Genomic DNA, 15,325 nt, shown 5'->3' with positions numbered 1-15,325 from the left:
CTCTCTCTCATTCTTTTTCTCCCTCCCTCCCTCCCTCCCTCCCTCCCTCCCTCCCTCCCTCCCTCCCTCCCTCCCTCCCTCCCTCCCTCCCTCCCTCCCTCCCTCTTCATTCTCTCTCTCTTTCTTTCTTTCTTTCTTTCTTTCTTTCTTTCTTTCTTTCTTTCTTTCTCTCTCTCTCTCTCTCTCCATTCTCTCTCTCTCCCTCTCTCTCATTCTCTCTCTCTCTTTCTCTCTCTTCATTCTCTCTTTCTCATTCTCTTTCTTTCTTTCTGTCTCTCTCTCTCTTTTCCTTCTCTCTCTCTAGTTCTCTCTTTCTCTTCATTCTCTCTCTCTCTTTCTCTCTTTCTGTCTCTTCATTCTCTCAATATATAATATTTTTCTGTATTATAGAATACTACGTAATATGCAGTAGATTACACTCCCTCACTGTGCATCCAGCGCTGGTCATCTCCATTGATCCTCTGTCCTGCTCACTTCATGTCTAGTATTAAAGACATCCAGGTTGGCATCTGAACTCACTTCATGTCTAGTATTAAAGACATCCAGGATGACATCTGAACTCACTTCATGTCTAGTATTAATAAAGACATCCAGGTTGACATCTGAACTCACTTCATGTCTAGTATTAATAAAGACATCCAGGATGACATCTGAACTCACTTCATGTCTAGTATTAATAAAGACATCCAGGTTGACATCTGAACTCACTTCATGTCTAGTATTAAAGACATCCAGGATGACATCTGAACTCACTTCATGTCTAGTATTAAAGACATCCAGGATGACATCTGAACTCACTTCATGTCTAGTATTAATCAAGACATCCAGGTTGACATCTGAACTCACTTCATGTCTAGTATTAAAGACATCCAGGATGACATCTGAACTCACTTCATGTCTAGTATTAATAAAGACATCCAGGTTGACATCCGAACTCACTTCATGTCGAGTATTAAAAACATCCAGGTTGACATCTGAACTCACTTCATGACTAGTATTAATAAAGACATCCAGGATGACATCTGAACTCACTTCATGTCTAGTATTAATAAAGACATCCAGGTTGTGTGACATCTGAACTCACTTCATGTCTAGTATTAAAGACATCCAGGCTGTGTGACATCTGAACTCACTTCATGTCTAGTATTAAAGACATCCAGGATGACATCTGAACTCACTTCATGTCTAGTATTAAAGACATCCAGGCTGTGTGACATCTGAACTCACTTCATGTCTAGTATTAAAGACATCCAGGATGACATCTGAACTCACTTCATGTCTAGTATTAATAAAGACATCCAGGTTGACATCTGAACTCACTTCATGTCTAGTATTAAAGACTCCCAGGATGACATCTGAACTCACTTCATGTCTAGCATTAAAGACATCCAGGATGACATCTGAACTCACCTCATGTCCAGTATTAAAGACTCCCAGGATGACATCTGAACTCACTTCATGTCTAGTATTAAAGACATCCAGGATGACATCTGAACTCACTTCATGTCTAGTATTAAAGACATCCAGGATGACATCTGAACTCACTTCATGTCTAGTATTAAAGACATCCAGGTTGACATCTGAACTCACTTCATGTCTAGTATTAACGACATCCAGGATGACATCTGAACTCACTTCATGTCTAGTATTAATAAAGACATCCAGGTTGACATCTAAACTCACTTCATGTCTAGTATTAAAGACATCCAGGATGATATCTGAACTCACTTCATGTCTAGTATTAATAAAGACATCCAGGTTGACATCTGAACTCACTTCATGTCTAGTATTAAAGACATCCAGGATGACATCTGAACTCACTTCATATCTAGTATTAAAGACATCCAGGATGATATCTGAACTCACTTCATGTCTAGTATTAATAAAGACAACCAGGTTGACATCTGAACTCACTTCATATCTAGTATTAATAAAGACTCCCAGGTTGTGTGACATCTGATCTCACTTCATGTCTAGTATTAAAGACTCCCAGGATGACATCTGAACTCACTTCATGTCTAGTATTAATAAAGACATCCAGGTTGTGTGACATCTGAACTCACTTCATGTCTAGTATTAAAGACATCCAGGCTGTGTGACATCTGAACTCACTTCATGTCTAGTATTAAAGACATCCAGGATGACATCTGAACTCACTTCATGTCTAGTATTAATAAAGACTCCCAGGTTGTGTGACATCTGATCTCACTTCATGTCTAGTATTAAAGACTCCCAGGATGACATCTGAACTCACTTCATGTCTAGTATTAATAAAGACATCCAGGTTGTGTGACATCTGAACTCACTTCATGTCTAGTATTAAAGACATCCAGGCTGTGTGACATCTGAACTCACTTCATGTCTAGTATTAAAGACATCCAGGATGACATCTGAACTCACTTCATGTCTAGTATTAAAGACATCCAGGCTGTGTGACATCTGAACTCACTTCATGTCTAGTATTAAAGACATCCAGGATGACATCTGAACTCACTTCATGTCTAGTATTAATAAAGACATCCAGGTTGACATCTGAACTCACTTCATGTCTAGTATTAAAGACTCCCAGGATGACATCTGAACTCACTTCATGTCTAGCATTAAAGACATCCAGGATGACATCTGAACTCACCTCATATCCAGTATTAAAGACTCCCAGGATGACATCTGAACTCACTTCATGTCTAGTATTAAAGACATCCAGGATGACATCTGAACTCACTTCATGTCTAGTATTAAAGACATCCAGGATGACATCTGAACTCACTTCATGTCTAGTATTAAAGACATCCAGGATGACATCTGAACTCACTTCATGTCTAGTATTAATAAAGACATCCAGGTTGACATCTGAACTCACTTCATGTCTAGTATTAAAGACATCCAGGATGATATCTGAACTCACTTCATGTCTAGTATTAATAAAGACATCCAGGTTGACATCTGAACTCACTTCATGTCTAGTATTAAAGACATCCAGGTTGACATCTGAACTCACTTCATATCTAGTATTAAAGACATCCAGGATGACATCTGAACTCACTTCATGTCTAGTATTAATAAAGACATCCAGGTTGACATCTGAACTCACTTCATGTCTAGTATTAAAAACATCCAGGTTGACATCTGAACTCACTTCATGTCTAGTATTAATAAAGACATCCAGGTTGACATCTGAACTCACTTCATATCTAGTATTAATAAAGACTCCCAGGTTGTGTGACATCTGATCTCACTTCATGTCTAGTATTAAAGACTCCCAGGATGACATCTGAACTCACTTCATGTCTAGTTTTAATAAAGACATCCAGGTTGTGTGACATCTGAACTCACTTCATGTCTAGTATTAAAGACATCCAGGCTGTGTGACATCTGAACTCACTTCATGTCTAGTATTAAAGACATCCAGGATGACATCTGAACTCACTTCATGTCTAGTATTAAAGACATCCAGGCTGTGTGACATCTGAACTCACTTCATGTCTAGTATTAAAGACATCCAGGCTGTGTGACATCTGAACTCACTTCATGTCTAGTATTAAAGACATCCAGGATGACATCTGAACTCACTTCATGTCTAGTATTAAAGACATCCAGGCTGTGTGACATCTGAACTCACTTCATGTCTAGTATTAAAGACATCCAGGATGACATCTGAACTCACTTCATGTCTAGTATTAATAAAGACATCCAGGTTGACATCTGAACTCTCTTCATGTCTAGTATTAAAGACATCCAGGATGACATCTGAACTCACTTCATGTCTAGTATTAATAAAGACATCCAGGTTGACATCTGAACTCACTTCATGTCTAGTATTAAAGACATCCAGGTTGACATCTGAACTCACTTCATGTCTAGTATTAATAAAGACATCCAGGTTGACATCTGAACTCACTTCATGTCTAGTATTAAAGACATCCAGGATGACATCTGAACTCACTTCATATCTAGTATTAAAGACATCCAGGATGATATCTGAACTCACTTCATGTCTAGTATTAATAAAGACAACCAGGTTGACATCTGAACTCACTTCATGTCTAGTATTGAAGACATCCAGGTTGACATCTGAACTCACTTCATATCTAGTATTAAAGACATCCAGGATGACATCTGAACTCACTTCATGTCTAGTATTAATAAAGACATCCAGGTTGACATCTGAACTCACTTCATGTCTAGTATTAAAAACATCCAGGTTGACATCTGAACTCACTTCATGTCTAGTATTAATAAAGACATCCAGGTTGACATCTGAACTCACTTCATATCTAGTATTAATAAAGACTCCCAGGTTGTGTGACATCTGATCTCACTTCATGTCTAGTATTAAAGACTCCCAGGATGACATCTGAACTCACTTCATGTCTAGTATTAATAAAGACATCCAGGTTGTGTGACATCTGAACTCACTTCATGTCTAGTATTAAAGACATCCAGGCTGTGTGACATCTGAACTCACTTCATGTCTAGTATTAAAGACATCCAGGATGACATCTGAACTCACTTCATGTCTAGTATTAAAGACATCCAGGCTGTGTGACATCTGAACTCACTTCATGTCTAGTATTAAAGACATCCAGGCTGTGTGACATCTGAACTCACTTCATGTCTAGTATTAAAGACATCCAGGATGACATCTGAACTCACTTCATGTCTAGTATTAAAGACATCCAGGCTGTGTGACATCTGAACTCACTTCATGTCTAGTATTAAAGACATCCAGGATGACATCTGAACTCACTTCATGTCTAGTATTAATAAAGACATCCAGGTTGACATCTGAACTCTCTTCATGTCTAGTATTAAAGACATCCAGGATGACATCTGAACTCACTTCATGTCTAGTATTAATAAAGACATCCAGGTTGACATCTGAACTCACTTCATGTCTAGTATTAATAAAGACTTCCAGGTAGACATCTGAACTCACTTCATGTCTTGTATTAATAAAGACATCCAGGTTGACATCTGAACTCACTTCATGTCTACTATTAAAGACATCCAGGCTGTGTGACATCTGAACTCACTTCATGTCTAGTATTAAAGACATCCAGGATGACATCTGAACTCACTTCATGTCTAGTATTAATAAAGACATCCAGGTTGACATCTGAACTCACTTCATGTCTAGTATTAAAGACTCCCAGGATGACATCTGAACTCACTTCATGTCTAGTATTAAAGACATCCAGGATGACATCTGAACTCACTTCATGTCTAGTATTAAAGACATCCAGGATGACATCTGAACTCACTTCATGTCTAGTATTAAAGACATCCAGGATGACATCTGAACTCACTTCATGTCTAGTATTAACGACATCCAGGATGACATCTGAACTCACTTCATGTCTAGTATTAATAAAGACATCCAGGTTGACATCTGAACTCACTTCATGTCTAGTATTAAAGACATCCAGGATGACATCTGAACTCACTTCGTGTCTAGTATTAAAGACTCCCAGGATGACATCTGAACTCACTTCATGTCTAGTATTAAACACTCCCAGGATGACATCTGAACTCATTTCATGTCTAGTATTAAAGACATCCAGGTTGACATCTGAACTCACTTCATGTCTAGTATTAATAAAGACATCCAGGTTGACATCTGAACTCACTTCATGTCTAGAATTAATAAAGACATCCAGGTTGACATCTGAACTCACTTCATGTCTAGTATTAATAAAGACATCCAGGTTGACATCTGAACTCACTTCATATCTAGTATTAAAGACATCCAGGTTGACATCTGAACTCACTTCATGTCTAGTATTAATAAAGACATCCAGGTTGACATCTGAACTCACTTCATGTCTAGTATTAAAGACTCCCAGGATGACATCTGAACTCACTTCATGTCTAGTATTAAAGACATCCAGGATGACATCTGAACTCACTTCATGTCTGGTATTAATAAAGACATCCAGGTTGACATCTGAACTCACTTCATGTCTAGTATTAAAGACAAAGACATCCAGGTTGACATCTGAACTCACTTCATGTCTAGTATTAAAGACTCCCAGGATGACATCTGAACTCACTTCATGTCTAGTATGAAAGACATCCAGGTTGACATCTGAACTCACTTCATGTCTAGTATTAAAGACATCCAGGATGACATCTGAACTCACTTCATGTCTAGTATTAAAGACATCCAGGATGACATCTGAACTCACTTCATGTCTAGTATTAACGACATCCAGGATGACATCTGAACTCACTTCATGTCTAGTATTAATAAAGACATCCAGGTTGACATCTGAACTCACTTCATGTCTAGTATTAAAGACATCCAGGATGATATCTGAACTCACTTCATGTCTAGTATTAATAAAGACATCCAGGTTGACATCTGAACTCACTTCATGTCTAGTATTAAAGACATCCAGGATGACATCTGAACTCACTTCATATCTAGTATTAAAGACATCCAGGATGATATCTGAACTCACTTCATGTCTAGTATTAATAAAGACAACCAGGTTGCCATCTGAACTCACTTCATGTCTAGTATTAAAAACATCCAGGTTGACATCTGAACTCACTTCATGTCTAGTATTAATAAAGACATCCAGGTTGACATCTGAACTCACTTCATATCTAGTATTAATAAAGACTCCCAGGTTGTGTGACATCTGATCTCACTTCATGTCTAGTATTAAAGACTCCCAGGATGACATCTGAACTCACTTCATGTCTAGTATTAATAAAGACATCCAGGTTGTGTGACATCTGAACTCACTTCATGTCTAGTATTAAAGACATCCAGGCTGTGTGACATCTGAACTCACTTCATGTCTAGTATTAAAGACATCCAGGATGACATCTGAACTCACTTCATGTCTAGTATTAAAGACATCCAGGCTGTGTGACATCTGAACTCACTTCATGTCTAGTATTAAAGACATCCAGGCTGTGTGACATCTGAACTCACTTCATGTCTAGTATTAAAGACATCCAGGATGACATCTGAACTCACTTCATGTCTAGTATTAAAGACATCCAGGCTGTGTGACATCTGAACTCACTTCATGTCTAGTATTAAAGACATCCAGGATGACATCTGAACTCACTTCATGTCTAGTATTAATAAAGACATCCAGGTTGACATCTGAACTCTCTTCATGTCTAGTATTAAAGACATCCAGGATGACATCTGAACTCACTTCATGTCTAGTATTAATAAAGACATCCAGGTTGACATCTGAACTCACTTCATGTCTAGTATTAAAGACATCCAGGATGACATCTGAACTCACTTCATATCTAGTATTAAAGACATCCAGGATGATATCTGAACTCACTTCATGTCTAGTATTAATAAAGACAACCAGGTTGACATCTGAACTCACTTCATGTCTAGTATTGAAGACATCCAGGTTGACATCTGAACTCACTTCATATCTAGTATTAAAGACATCCAGGATGACATCTGAACTCACTTCATGTCTAGTATTAATAAAGACATCCAGGTTGACATCTGAACTCACTTCATGTCTAGCATTAAAAACATCCAGGTTGACATCTGAACTCACTTCATGTCTAGTATTAATAAAGACATCCAGGTTGACATCTGAACTCACTTCATATCTAGTATTAATAAAGACTCCCAGGTTGTGTGACATCTGATCTCACTTCATGTCTAGTATTAAAGACTCCCAGGATGACATCTGAACTCACTTCATGTCTAGTATTAATAAAGACATCCAGGTTGTGTGACATCTGAACTCACTTCATGTCTAGTATTAAAGACATCCAGGCTGTGTGACATCTGAACTCACTTCATGTCTAGTATTAAAGACATCCAGGATGACATCTGAACTCACTTCATGTCTAGTATTAAAGACATCCAGGCTGTGTGACATCTGAACTCACTTCATGTCTAGTATTAAAGACATCCAGGCTGTGTGACATCTGAACTCACTTCATGTCTAGTATTAAAGACATCCAGGATGACATCTGAACTCACTTCATGTCTAGTATTAAAGACATCCAGGCTGTGTGACATCTGAACTCACTTCATGTCTAGTATTAAAGACATCCAGGATGACATCTGAACTCACTTCATGTCTAGTATTAATAAAGACATCCAGGTTGACATCTGAACTCTCTTCATGTCTAGTATTAATAAAGACATCCAGGTTGACATCTGAACTCACTTCATGTCTAGTATTAAAGACATCCAGGATGACATCTGAACTCACTTCATATCTAGTATTAAAGACATCCAGGATGATATCTGAACTCACTTCATGTCTAGTATTAATAAAGACAACCAGGTTGACATCTGAACTCACTTCATGTCTAGTATTGAAGACATCCAGGTTGACATCTGAACTCACTTCATATCTAGTATTAAAGACATCCAGGATGACATCTGAACTCACTTCATGTCTAGTATTAATAAAGACATCCAGGTTGACATCTGAACTCACTTCATGTCTAGTATTAAAAACATCCAGGTTGACATCTGAACTCACTTCATGTCTAGTATTAATAAAGACATCCAGGTTGACATCTGAACTCACTTCATATCTAGTATTAATAAAGACTCCCAGGTTGTGTGACATCTGATCTCACTTCATGTCTAGTATTAAAGACTCCCAGGATGACATCTGAACTCACTTCATGTCTAGTATTAATAAAGACATCCAGGTTGTGTGACATCTGAACTCACTTCATGTCTAGTATTAAAGACATCCAGGCTGTGTGACATCTGAACTCACTTCATGTCTAGTATTAAAGACATCCAGGATGACATCTGAACTCACTTCATGTCTAGTATTAAAGACATCCAGGCTGTGTGACATCTGAACTCACTTCATGTCTAGTATTAAAGACATCCAGGCTGTGTGACATCTGAACTCACTTCATGTCTAGTATTAAAGACATCCAGGATGACATCTGAACTCACTTCATGTCTAGTATTAAAGACATCCAGGCTGTGTGACATCTGAACTCACTTCATGTCTAGTATTAAAGACATCCAGGATGACATCTGAACTCACTTCATGTCTAGTATTAATAAAGACATCCAGGTTGACATCTGAACTCTCTTCATGTCTAGTATTAAAGACATCCAGGATGACATCTGAACTCACTTCATGTCTAGTATTAATAAAGACATCCAGGTTGACATCTGAACTCACTTCATGTCTAGTATTAATAAAGACTTCCAGGTTGACATCTGAACTCACTTCATGTCTTGTATTAATAAAGACATCCAGGTTGACATCTGAACTCACTTCATGTCTAGTATTAAAGACATCCAGGATGACATCGGAACTCACTTCGTGTCTAGTATTAAAGACTCCCAGGATGACATCTGAACTCACTTCATGTCTAGTATTAAACACTCCCAGGATGACATCTGAACTCATTTCATGTCTAGTATTAAAGACATCCAGGTTGACATCTGAACTCACTTCATGTCTAGTATTAATAAAGACATCCAGGTTGACATCTGAACTCACTTCATGTCTAGAATTAATAAAGACATCCAGGTTGACATCTGAACTCACTTCATATCTAGTATTAAAGACATCCAGGTTGACATCTGAACTCACTTCATGTCTAGTATTAATAAAGACATCCAGGTTGACATCTGAACTCACTTCATATCTAGTATTAAAGACATCCAGGTTGACATCTGAACTCACTTCATGTCTAGTATTAATAAAGACATCCAGGTTGACATCTGAACTCACTTCATGTCTAGTATTAAAGACTCCCAGGATGACATCTGAACTCACTTCATGTCTAGTATTAAAGACATCCAGGATGACATCTGAACTCACTTCATGTCTGGTATTAATAAAGACATCCAGGTTGACATCTGAACTCACTTCATGTCTAGTATTAAAGACAAAGACATCCAGGTTGACATCTGAACTCAATTCATGTCTAGTATTAAAGACATCCAGGATGACATCTGAACTCACTTCATATCTAGTATTAAAGACATCCAGGATGATATCTGAACTCACTTCATGTCTAGTATTAATAAAGACAACCAGGTTGACATCTGAACTCACTTCATGTCTAGTATTGAAGACATCCAGGTTGACATCTGAACTCACTTCATATCTAGTATTAAAGACATCCAGGATGACATCTGAACTCACTTCATGTCTAGTATTAATAAAGACATCCAGGTTGACATCTGAACTCACTTCATGTCTAGTATTAAAAACATCCAGGTTGACATCTGAACTCACTTCATGTCTAGTATTAATAAAGACATCCAGGTTGACATCTGAACTCACTTCATATCTAGTATTAATAAAGACTCCCAGGTTGTGTGACATCTGATCTCACTTCATGTCTAGTATTAAAGACTCCCAGGATGACATCTGAACTCACTTCATGTCTAGTATTAATAAAGACATCCAGGTTGACATCTGAACTCACTTCATGTCTAGTATTAATAAAGACTTCCAGGTTGACATCTGAACTCACTTCATGTCTTGTATTAATAAAGACATTCAGGTTGACATCTGAACTCACTTCATGTCTAGAATTAAAGACATCCAGGCTGTGTGACATCTGAACTCACTTCATGTCTAGTATTAAAGACATCCAGGATGACATCTGAACTCACTTCATGTCTAGTATTAATAAAGACATCCAGGTTGACATCTGAACTCACTTCATGTCTAGCATTAAAGACATCCAGGATGACATCTGAACTCACCTCATGTCCAGTATTAAAGACTCCCAGGATGACATCTGAACTCACTTCATGTCTAGTATTAAAGACATCCAGGATGACATCTGAACTCACTTCATGTCTAGTATTAAAGACATCCAGGATGACATCTGAACTCACTTCATGTCTAGTATTAAAGACATCCAGGCTGTGTGACATCTGAACTCACTTCATGTCTAGTATTAAAGACATCCAGGATGACATCTGAACTCACTTCATGTCTAGTATTAAAGACATCCAGGCTGTGTGACATCTGAACTCACTTCATGTCTAGTATTAAAGACATCCAGGCTGTGTGACATCTGAACTCACTTCATGTCTAGTATTAAAGACATCCAGGATGACATCTGAACTCACTTCATGTCTAGTATTAAAGACATCCAGGCTGTGTGACATCTGAACTCACTTCATGTCTAGTATTAAAGACATCCAGGATGACATCTGAACTCACTTCATGTCTAGTATTAATAAAGACATCCAGGTTGACATCTGAACTCTCTTCATGTCTAGTATTAATAAAGACATCCAGGTTGACATCTGAACTCACTTCATGTCTAGTATTAAAGACATCCAGGATGACATCTGAACTCACTTCATATCTAGTATTAAAGACATCCAGGATGATATCTGAACTCACTTCATGTCTAGTATTAATAAAGACAACCAGGTTGACATCTGAACTCACTTCATGTCTAGTATTGAAGACATCCAGGTTGACATCTGAACTCACTTCATATCTAGTATTAAAGACATCCAGGATGACATCTGAACTCACTTCATGTCTAGTATTAATAAAGACATCCAGGTTGACATCTGAACTCACTTCATGTCTAGTATTAAAAACATCCAGGTTGACATCTGAACTCACTTCATGTCTAGTATTAATAAAGACATCCAGGTTGACATCTGAACTCACTTCATATCTAGTATTAATAAAGACTCCCAGGTTGTGTGACATCTGATCTCACTTCATGTCTAGTATTAAAGACTCCCAGGATGACATCTGAACTCACTTCATGTCTAGTATTAATAAAGACATCCAGGTTGTGTGACATCTGAACTCACTTCATGTCTAGTATTAAAGACATCCAGGCTGTGTGACATCTGAACTCACTTCATGTCTAGTATTAAAGACATCCAGGATGACATCTGAACTCACTTCATGTCTAGTATTAAAGACATCCAGGCTGTGTGACATCTGAACTCACTTCATGTCTAGTATTAAAGACATCCAGGCTGTGTGACATCTGAACTCACTTCATGTCTAGTATTGAAGACATCCAGGATGACATCTGAACTCACTTCATGTCTAGTATTAAAGACATCCAGGCTGTGTGACATCTGAACTCACTTGATGTCTAGTATTAAAGACATCCAGGATGACATCTGAACTCACTTCATGTCTAGTATTAATAAAGACATCCAGGTTGACATCTGAACTCTCTTCATGTCTAGTATTAAAGACATCCAGGATGACATCTGAACTCACTTCATGTCTAGTATTAATAAAGACATCCAGGTTGACATCTGAACTCACTTCATGTCTAGTATTAATAAAGACTTCCAGGTTGACATCTGAACTCACTTCATGTCTTGTATTAATAAAGACATCCAGGTTGACATCTGAACTCACTTCATGTCTAGTATTAAAGACTCCCAGGATGACATCTGAACTCACTTCATGTCTAGTATTAAACACTCCCAGGATGACATCTGAACTCATTTCATGTCTAGTATTAAAGACATCCAGGTTGACATCTGAACTCACTTCATGTCTAGTATTAATAAAGACATCCAGGTTGACATCTGAACTCACTTCATGTCTAGAATTAATAAAGACATCCAGGTTGACATCTGAACTCACTTCATATCTAGTATTAAAGACATCCAGGTTGACATCTGAACTCACTTCATGTCTAGTATTGAAGACATCCAGGTTGACATCTGAACTCACTTCATATCTAGTATTAAAGACATCCAGGATGACATCTGAACTCACTTCATGTCTAGTATTAATAAAGACATCCAGGTTGACATCTGAACTCACTTCATGTCTAGTATTAAAAACATCCAGGTTGACATCTGAACTCACTTCATGTCTAGTATTAATAAAGACATCCAGGTTGACATCTGAACTCACTTCATATCTAGTATTAATAAAGACTCCCAGGTTGTGTGACATCTGATCTCACTTCATGTCTAGTATTAAAGACTCCCAGGATGACATCTGAACTCACTTCATGTCTAGTATTAATAAAGACATCCAGGTTGTGTGACATCTGAACTCACTTCATGTCTAGTATTAAAGACATCCAGGCTGTGTGACATCTGAACTCACTTCATGTCTAGTATTAAAGACATCCAGGATGACATCTGAACTCACTTCATGTCTAGTATTAAAGACATCCAGGCTGTGTGACATCTGAACTCACTTCATGTCTAGTATTAAAGACATCCAGGCTGTGTGACATCTGAACTCACTTCATGTCTAGTATTGAAGACATCCAGGATGACATCTGAACTCACTTCATGTCTAGTATTAAAGACATCCAGGCTGTGTGACATCTGAACTCACTTGATGTCTAGTATTAAAGACATCCAGGATGACATCTGAACTCACTTCATGTCTAGTATTAATAAAGACATCCAGGTTGACATCTGAACTCTCTTCATGTCTAGTATTAAAGACATCCAGGATGACATCTGAACTCACTTCATGTCTAGTATTAATAAAGACATCCAGGTTGACATCTGAACTCACTTCATGTCTAGTATTAATAAAGACTTCCAGGTTGACATCTGAACTCACTTCATGTCTTGTATTAATAAAGACATCCAGGTTGACATCTGAACTCACTTCATGTCTAGTATTAAAGACTCCCAGGATGACATCTGAACTCACTTCATGTCTAGTATTAAACACTCCCAGGATGACATCTGAACTCATTTCATGTCTAGTATTAAAGACATCCAGGTTGACATCTGAACTCACTTCATGTCTAGTATTAATAAAGACATCCAGGTTGACATCTGAACTCACTTCATGTCTAGAATTAATAAAGACATCCAGGTTGACATCTGAACTCACTTCATATCTAGTATTAAAGACATCCAGGTTGACATCTGAACTCACTTCATGTCTAGTATTAATAAAGACATCCAGGTTGACATCTGAACTCACTTCATATCTAGTATTAAAGACATCCAGGTTGACATCTGAACTCACTTCATGTCTAGTATTAATAAAGACATCCAGGTTGACATCTGAACTCACTTCATGTCTAGTATTAAAGACTCCCAGGATGACATCTGAACTCACTTCATGTCTAGTATTAAAGACATCCAGGATGACATCTGAACTCACTTCATGTCTGGTATTAATAAAGACATCCAGGTTGACATCTGAACTCACTTCATGTCTAGTATTAAAGACAAAGACATCCAGGTTGACATCTGAACTCAATTCATGTCTAGTATTAAAGACATCCAGGATGACATCTGAACTCACTTCATATCTAGTATTAAAGACATCCAGGATGATATCTGAACTCACTTCATGTCTAGTATTAATAAAGACAACCAGGTTGACATCTGAACTCACTTCATGTCTAGTATTGAAGACATCCAGGTTGACATCTGAACTCACTTCATATCTAGTATTAAAGACATCCAGGATGACATCTGAACTCACTTCATGTCTAGTATTAATAAAGACATCCAGGTTGACATCTGAACTCACTTCATATCTAGTATTAATAAAGACTCCCAGGTTGTGTGACATCTGATCTCACTTCATGTCTAGTATTAAAGACTCCCAGGATGACATCTGAACTCACTTCATGTCTAGTATTAATAAAGACATCCAGGTTGACATCTGAACTCACTTCATGTCTAGTATTAATAAAGACTTCCAGGTTGACATCTGAACTCACTTCATGTCTTGTATTAATAAAGACATTCAGGTTGACATCTGAACTCACTTCATGTCTAGTATTAAAGACATCCAGGCTGTGTGACATCTGAACTCACTTCATGTCTAGTATTAAAGACATCCAGGATGACATCTGAACTCACTTCATGTCTAGTATTAATAAAGACATCCAGGTTGACATCTGAACTCACTTCATGTCTAGTATTAAAGACTCCCAAGATGACATCTGAACTCACTTCATGTCTAGCATTAAAGACATCCAGGATGACATCTGAACTCACCTCATGTCCAGTATTAAAGACTCCCAGGATGACATCTGAACTCACTTCATGTCTAGTATTAAAGACATCCAGGATGACATCTGAACTCACTTCATGTCTAGTATTAAAGACATCCAGGATGACATCTGAACTCACTTCATGTCTAGTATTAACGACATCCAGGATGACATCTGAACTCACTTCATGTCTAGTATTAATAAAGACATCCAGGTTGACATCTGAACTCACTTCATGTCTAGTATTAAAGACATCCAGGATGATATCTGAACTCACTTCATGTCTAGTATTAATAAAGACATCCAGGTTGACATCTGAACTCACTTCATGTCTAGTATTAAAGACATCCAGGATGACATCTGAACTCACTTCATATCTAGTATTAAAGACATCCAGGAT

The sequence above is a fragment of the Salmo salar genome, chromosome 29, assembly GCF_965601325.2.
Source record: "Salmo salar chromosome 29, fSalSal1, whole genome shotgun sequence".
Classification (NCBI taxonomy): Eukaryota; Metazoa; Chordata; class Actinopteri; order Salmoniformes; family Salmonidae; genus Salmo; species Salmo salar.
The sequence above is the reverse complement of the archived record's forward strand: the minus strand, read 5'-3'. Positions refer to the sequence as shown.